At 43.7% G+C, this 8,291-nt stretch overlaps 1 non-coding gene across 1 annotated transcript; it reads right to left on the bottom strand.

The window, feature by feature from the left end:
• Positions 1-6,847: 6,847 nt before the first annotated feature.
• Positions 6,848-7,010, bottom strand: LOC130042547 (U1 spliceosomal RNA). The gene has a single exon (XR_008795247.1). It is a non-coding gene; the product is annotated as a U1 spliceosomal RNA (small nuclear RNA).
• Positions 7,011-8,291: the final 1,281 nt, after the last annotated feature.

The following is an 8,291-nucleotide window of genomic DNA, read 5'->3' as shown; positions in this document are numbered from 1 at the left end:
GGAATATTGCTCCATTGTTGGGAGCCTGCCTTATGAGCTGGAGGAGAAGGCAGCTGGAATAGAGAAGGGATCATTAAGTCAATAATGGTTGGAGGGATTGTTCAAGATGTGAGATGTGTGCTGAAAGTACATAGATAAATATCCAAACATGATGGCCTCTCAGTATCTGAATTGCAAACCATAATGCCCAAAAGTCAAGAGAGAGTATAAGGGAAATTTTCTGCCATAGAGGCAGGGGGAGATGTGAGATGGGGAGGGGGGATACTGGGGACATTGGTGGTGGAAAATGTGCACTGGTGGAGGAATCGGTATTCAATCATTGTATGATGGAAACTCAAAAATGAAAGCTTTGTAACTGTATCTCATGGTGATTCAATAAAAAATAAATAGCACAGCAGGTAGGGTGTTTGCCTTGCATGCAGCCGACCCAGGTTTGATCCCCAGCATCCCATATGGTACCCCGAGCACCGCCAGGAACAATTCCTGAGTACAATGCCAGGATTAATCCCGTGCATCGCCAGGTGTGACCCAAAAAGAAAAAAAAAGCATAAATTAAAATTTAAAAATAATTTAAAAATTTTAAAAAAGGAGATTGTATGTATAAGTCAGAGTCCAAGCCTCTTATTTTGCTGTTAAGGGAGCTCAGGCAGTCAGAGAGATTGTTCAGGGTCACACACCAAAATGTCAAAAAGAAGTACGGCAACCCAAAGGGTGTGTGATCCAAGTTTATCTCCCAAGCCTGCACCCCAGAGCAGGTGTTCTGGTGCCAAGAAGAAGGAAAGTAATGTCACCTTTTTAGTCCACATTATGTCCTGGACCATGAACAGAACACACTGGCAGTTCTCATGGTACCACAGTGATTCCCAACAGAAGATGATTGTGTCCCAAAGGAAATTTGGCAGTGGTTTCAGTTGTCACCACTAAAGTTACATCTAGTGAGTAGAGGCTAGGGATGCTTTGAATATTTATACAGTACCCATGAACACAATAACCACAATTGCCCACTTACACAGTACCCATTTATACAATACCCATTTACACAATACCCATGGGCTGGAGCGATAGCACAGTGGGTAGGGCCTTGCACGCAGCGAACATGGCCGACCCGAGTTCGATTCCACTGCCCCTCTCTGAGAGCCCCGCAAGCTACCGAGAGTATCTTGCCTGCATGGCAAAGCCTGGCAAGCTACCCGTGACGTATTCGATATGCCAAACACAGTAACATGTCTCACAATGTTACTGGGCCCGCTTGAGCAGATCGATGAACAACGGGGTGACTGTGACTGTGACCATTTACACAAAACCCACTCAAACAATACCCCCAATACCCTCCATATGAAGAATCACTTGGTAAAAAGTGGATCCAGGCCATGGTGGGGAAAAATTACCTTCTTAAAGGAATTAGCTCCAATTATTTGTCTCGATGATACTCAGATTGCACCAGGCAAACTGGGTGATGACAATCGTGATCCTCTTTGTGGTGTAATCTGTTCTCCCTCGAGCTAGAAAAATCCTGGGTTTCCCTCGGCACTTTCTCATGTGTATTTATGAAGCTTTTTTGTTTTTCTCATCTTGACACTCTTCATGCACTTGGACTTCAGAACTCTCAGATATGTTTCCCGGACCATGATAACAAATACTAATCCTGGGGTCTTTGCGTGGAATCTATAGCCAGTTGATTGAGAATAACAGAGAAAGTCTTCCTGGACTTCCTGAGCACTGTTTGGGAGTGCCCACTTCCATAGAAATATGCCTGAAAATACCTAATAATTAAATATTGGAACCAAGATTCTTTCAGGGTCCAAAACTTATCTGGAAAGTTTCTATATCTTTCTGCAGAGATGGAATCAATTATTTGCCTTCTTCCTAATTGGGAGTCTTCAATCCTTTAAACCCCCTCACCAACACAACTCAGCCTGCCTGAGGCTACGTTATATAGAACAAACAGCTCTGCCCTCTCTATGTCCTCTATTTCATATTCATCAATAGTTATTTTTTTCAATATTTTTTGGTTCGATTCCTCCACCCCTTCGGAGAGCCCAGCAAGCTACCGAAAGTATTCCGCCTGCACGGCAAAGCCTGGAAAGCTATCCGTAATCTATTTGATATGCCAAAAGCAATAACAACAAGTCTCACAATGGAGGTGTTACTGGTGCCCGCTCGAGCAAATTGATGAACAAGGGAGGACAATGCTACAGTGCTATCCTAAAGTATGAGTCTCATAGGATAATGAATTACTTAAATTTGCTTAATGACAGGGCAAGTCCACTCCTACAAGTGTTGGCTGACACCGTTTATAAAATTTCCTGGCTTTCATGAAATTGATTCATTTTATTCTTTCCTCAGGAGCTCAGGGGTCTTCTTTCTCATGGGAGCTACATGTTTTCTTCTAGCTGGATCTCTTCTGCCCTTGCTCTTCTCTTTGGTTTCCCAAATTTCTCACTGATCAAAATGTGGCTATCTCCTCCTCCCCTCCTTCAGTGGTTCTCTGCTTTTTTCTCTCAGTTTTTTTTTTGCTTTTTTTTTGGGGGGGGGGTGTCACACCCGGTGATGCTCAGGGGTTACTCCTGGTTCTGCACTCAGCAATTACTCCTGGCGGTGCTCAGGGGACCACATGGTATGCTGGGAATTGAACCTGGGTCAGCCACATGCAAGGCAAATGCCCTACCCTCTGTACTATTGCTCCAGCCCCTCTTCTCTCAGTTTTGTGTGCCCTGTCTGACCCAGTTCCCATGAGAATGGGGTTCACAATGCTGAGAGCTGTATGCTGGTCTGACTGGAATATCAAGATTTCTCTGTGAAAATCATGACATGTAAAAGGCTTTGTAGGGTAATAGTTTTCCCCCCCCAACGGTGCCCAGGCACATTGTACACCAGATCCAGGCAGACATGAGGCAAAGGATAATGTGTGTGCAGAAGAACACCCTCCCGGAGCAACTGATGGCTGTTCACTTTATTGTCAAATAAACACATATTTTATAGGGGGTCTCAGCTAAAGAGGATGGTCCAATCACAGAAGGCTTAACATTATTGGCTTATCACTTCTCCAATTCTGCTTTGCCCCAACCCAATCCCAATCAAGACTAGATGCTGCAGTTAGGATGACTTGCTAAGCATATGTGACAGTTCCTGTGTCTACGGCTCATGTGACTAGGAGGTTGAGTGAGGCTGACACCCTGTTCTTGCCAACTTTGCCCAGACACTCCCTCTTGCAAGGCTTTGCTTCTGGGCTGCTTTGCAAGATCAGGTCTTATCTGCACCAGTGTCTGTCACCATACTCCACAGGCTGAGCCTCAGCACCCACAGTCTGAATGGGCCACTAGGACAATAATAGTTGGAAATGATCACTCTACTGGGTTTTTATGGAAATAACCTAGAGGTCTTTTTTCCCCCAAAAGTGCCTCAGTAAGGAGTAAATAACTGAATTCCACCAGGAGTGATCTCTGAGAGCACACAGACAAGAGTAAGCCTTGAGTTCTGATGAGTGTGGTCCAGAAAACAAAAAAGTTCTAAGTTTTTAAAATGGGCTGGAGTGATGGCACAGCACGTGGCCGACCTGGGTTCGATTCCTCCATCCTTCTCGGAGAGCCTGGCAAGCTACCAAGAGTATCCCGCCTGCACAGCAGAGACTGGCAGGCTCCCTGTGGTGTATTTAATATGCCAAAAACAATAACAACAAGTCTCACAATGGAGACATTACTGGTGCCTGCTCGAGCAAATCGATGAACAATGGGAGGACAGTGCTACAGTACTACAGATAAGAATTGCATACTGAAAGTGGTACAGGAACAAATATGACAACCTCTGAGTACCCACATCGCAAACCATAAGACTCAAAAGTAAAGAGAAGGATTGAGAAAGAAGAAATGTGCCTGCCATAAAGGCAGGCTACAATATGGGTGTCGTGATGGGAGGGAAACTGGGGACATTGGTGCTGGGAAATGTGCACTGGTGAAGGGATGGGTGTTGGATCATTGTATGACTGAAACACAACCATGAACAACTTTAGAACTGTGTATGTCACGGTGATTCAATAAAATAAAATTTAAATTTAGTGCCAAGGGTCACTGAAATTGATACCAGAATCATTCAAATGCCCCTTAAAGTCCCATGCTCAGAACTTCTCAGAAATTGTGTTTGCACTAAGATTAATTAATCTAAGAGCCTTGGGATAATAAGAACTGTCCTCCTGTTGTTCATCTATTTGCTTGAGTGGGCACCAGTAACGTCTCCATTGTGAGACTTGTTGTTACTGTGTTTGACTTATTGAATACATCATGGGTAGCTTGCCAGGCTTTGCCGTGCAGGAGAGATGTTCTCAGTAGCTTGCCGGGCTCTCTGAGAGGGGTGGAGGAACCGAACCCAGGTCAGCTGGATTGGCCGTGTGCAAGGCAAACCCCCTACCTGCTGTGCTATTGCTCAAGATCATCCTGGATTTAGGGTGAACATCACAGGAGATAATTAGTGTCATATAAGAGAAAAGAACGGAGATTTAACACGTGGACACAGAGACCAGGGTCATAGAAAGAAGAAGCAGAAATTGCAGTTAGGAAGCCCCAAGCCAAGGGTCACTAAAGTTGATACCAGAATTGTCCAAACCAAGAAGAGGTATCACATATTCTCCACCCAAGACTCCAGAGGGAAACCATTCTGCCTAACCCTTTAGTTTAAACTTCTGGTCTCCAGAATGGGGGGAAAAATTGATTTCATTTGTTTGAAGCCATCCTGGTAGTTTGCCAAAGCATTTCTAGAAGACAAAAGATAGGGGCTTTCTGGGGGAAATGACCAGGAGTAGACATCAGAAGAATGGAAAGAGCCATGGAGAAGATATTGAAGGAAGAAGAGTTAGCTTGCCGGGAGACTCAGACCAAGCCTAAGTGATTGAACAGTAGGCCTTCAAGGCAGACAATAAGAGTCTGGATTACTGACAAATTCATCTGTCCTCATAAGGATCAAGGTCTTTGCCCAGGGAACCCTGAGAAATCATTGTGATGTTTTAGCACTACAGAAGCTGAGAAGCTAGAGTGTGGAGAAAAGCTAATGGGGATCGGGGATAGATTTAGGGCATCATTCAAGAGACAGAAGTGCAAAGAGTTGATGGTCAATGCTGATTGAGCAAGCTAGATCCATCTGAACAGGTGACATTTTGTGGTTTTTGTATTTGTTCGATATTCTTTTAGGATTTTTGGGGGGGTGGGAGGGTCACACCTGGCAGTGCTCAGGGATTACTCCTGGCACTGCAGTCAAGAATCAATTCTGGTGATGCTCAGGTGACTATATGGGATGCCAAGGATTGAACCCGGGTCAGCCATATGCAAGGCAAACACCCTACCTGCTGTACTATAGCTCTGGCCCTGACATTTTGTGTGTTTTAGTCCTTATCATAGGGGCCAGAGAAATAATACAGTAAATTAGTGTTTGTCTTGAACATAACCAACCCAGTTCAATCCTAGTACTACCTATAATCCTCTAAGCACTTCCAGGAATGATCCCTGAGCACAAAGTCAGAAGTAGATCCTGAACATTACTGTGTGTGACCCTGAAATAAAAAATAAAATAATCCCAATTATAAACCAAAGTAACATGTACCCATAACCAACCCGTTCTCCATTTTACAAATGAGAACTCCAAGACACAAAAAGATGAACTTTCTAAGGCTCACATTGACCGTCAATGGCAGAACTCAGGTTTGAGTGCACGGAACTCACTTTCTTTATCATCTTCTAAATTTGAGCTCACCTTCTAAATCATTAGCAGGAACTAGAGGACTGTAAAGTGGGAGGTGGATGGATGGGATCCAGAAATGCTGTTTTGAAATGTGGGTGGAATTGATGTAGGCTCAGTACACGAGAGACCATTGCAGAAAGGGGGGGGGGGGGGACCGTGAAGACAACAGAGAGGGCGAGATGATTTGCATCTTCTTGTTGTAGTCAGGTCAACTGCCCGGAGCAGGGATTGGGGTTGCTGTACATATTAACTTCAAGAAAACAAGCTACAGAAATGGTCCCTGGGAAAGCTAACCAGTCTTGATGCCTTGCCAACTTTCATAAAATGCACGAACCAATGCAGGTTGTGAAGAAAAGGAAAACAAGAGTGGATTGAGAATCAGGGGAAGGAAGACAAGGATAATGGGTAGCCCCTTCTCTTTTTTCACGGAAACCTCTCTTTCTCTTTTTCTCTTTTTATTTCATTTTATTTATTTATTTTTTTGCTATTTTTTCTTTTCTCCATTATGTGTCACTTACGAAAAGAGCCGGGAGATTTATGGGGCTAGAGACATTGCATCAGGAAGCCCGGGAGCAACCCTTACACTCCAATAAATCACAACGCTCAAGTCATTTGAGCTGCCAGAGAACTTCCAGCCCGGGTCTACTAGGGGGTATGTCTGTACTTGCGTGTCAGCCACTTCCTGAGATTTATTCACAACCTTGCTCTCCTGAAAGTCTTTCCTGTGCTCCTGGGACCAAGAGCTCAGTAAAAGCTTCAAGGAGGAAAAGAAAGGAGCGGCCACAGGACTGGTCAGGATCAACTCCTAGGACTGAAGTGTCTCCCCTAGAGCAGTATTTAGTGCCAAATGTCTGGAAGGAACCACTACGTTTATTTCTTCCAATCTCTGTTTGCAGTTATGGAAGAGAAGAATCGTTGAAAAAGGAGAAGAATTTTCTATGATCTCTCAATGTAAGAAAGGAGCAATCTGCTCTCTGATCCAATAAGACAGTGGGACAATCACAGCAAAAATTCTGATTGAGATCCTTGAGGTCGACCATGGAATTTCTCTATGCGAAACTGCGATGCTTAGGTACTTTGCAGAATTATAAATTATATTTGGATGCCTTTTGTTTTTCCCCCAGAGACAGTGTGAATGCAGTCCCCCACTGCCACAAATTATGCAGTCAAGATTCCCACATTTGGGAAATTGCAGGGGTTAGCACTTCCAGAGTGCGATGGAGAAACCTTGCCCTAGGAAAACCACCTTTTTAAATTATGGTATCTCCTCTCCAGGTCAGTATTTTGAATTTTAAATAATTCAAATATCTTCCTGATAGGAAGAGACTTTCCAGAGGTCATGTACTTTTCTTTCTTTTTCTTTTTTGACTTTTAAGCTCATACCCAGCAATGCTCAATGATAATTACTCCTGACTCTGCACTTAGGAATCACACTTGGTGATCCTCAGGGGACCATATGGGATCCCGGGATTGAACCTAGGTCAACCACATTCAGAACAATGCTCCACCCACTGTGATATCACTCTGGCCCCTCATCTACTTCTTTTAAACTTTAATAGTTGATATGTAACGGGAACCGAGAGTCCAATAAATGAGTGTATGGATGCTAGATCAATGTATTGCAAAGTGGATGACACCACCCATCCCACCCCTATCCAGGAGGCATTGGAACTATCTAGAGTGCCAATAGTAGTCTTAGCTGCAATTGGGGGGCATTTTCATTTGTTCCCTTTAAGAGGGTAGATTGTCAAGTACACTAAGTGATTATTTTTTCCTGAAGAGGGGACAGTAACAAATAAGTAAATAAGTTTAGGAATCTCTGGGATGGAAGGATAAATGGATGAACTTTGGTGGGTGTGTGGGTGTATGTGTGGATGGATGGATGGATGGATGGATGAATGGATGGATGGGTGCATGGATGGATGGATGGATGGATGGATGGATGGATGAATGGATGGGTGTATGGATGGATGGATGGATGGATGGATGGATGGATGGATAAACGTGATGGATTGAAGTAAAAGTTTTCTTTATCCTATATCTTTCTCAAAATGTAATTTGCCTTTAGTATTCATTTAGCACTTTTAAATGTGCTGGGGATTGCCTAGGATTGAGAAAATTTTAAAATCAGATGAACTTCCTTTGAACACCTTTGAACACACTTTTCCTTGTTACGTTACTCTCTAGAGCTGAACTTCTATCCTCCTCCCACTAGAGTGGAAACTTCCCACTTTGCCACATCACCTGTTTTTCATCAGCACTTATTTTTTTTTTCTGCCTCTCTTCTCTCGACATTTCATTATTTCTTCCACAAAGATAAACAGAATAACCCTCAGCATTTCACTCATTTCCAATGCCTAGCTGTGAAAACTGAGGGTCACTTTAGACTTGGTTGAAATATGCTGTGATTGAATCTACTTGCTGGGGGCTTATGAGAAAGATCACTGGGGTGGAGCTCATAATTGTGCAGGGGAGGCCCTATTCAATCCCCTGCACTGCAGAGATCCCTTGGTATCACTAGGAGGGATCCCAAAGCACAGAATTTGGAGTTGCCGGTACCAAGC

The sequence above is a fragment of the Sorex fumeus genome, unplaced genomic scaffold (assembly GCF_029834395.1).
Source record: "Sorex fumeus unplaced genomic scaffold, SorFum_2.1 ptg000101l, whole genome shotgun sequence".
Classification (NCBI taxonomy): domain Eukaryota; kingdom Metazoa; phylum Chordata; class Mammalia; order Eulipotyphla; family Soricidae; genus Sorex; species Sorex fumeus.
Note: the sequence above shows the minus strand (reverse complement) of the source record. Positions and strands in the feature narration are given on the sequence as shown.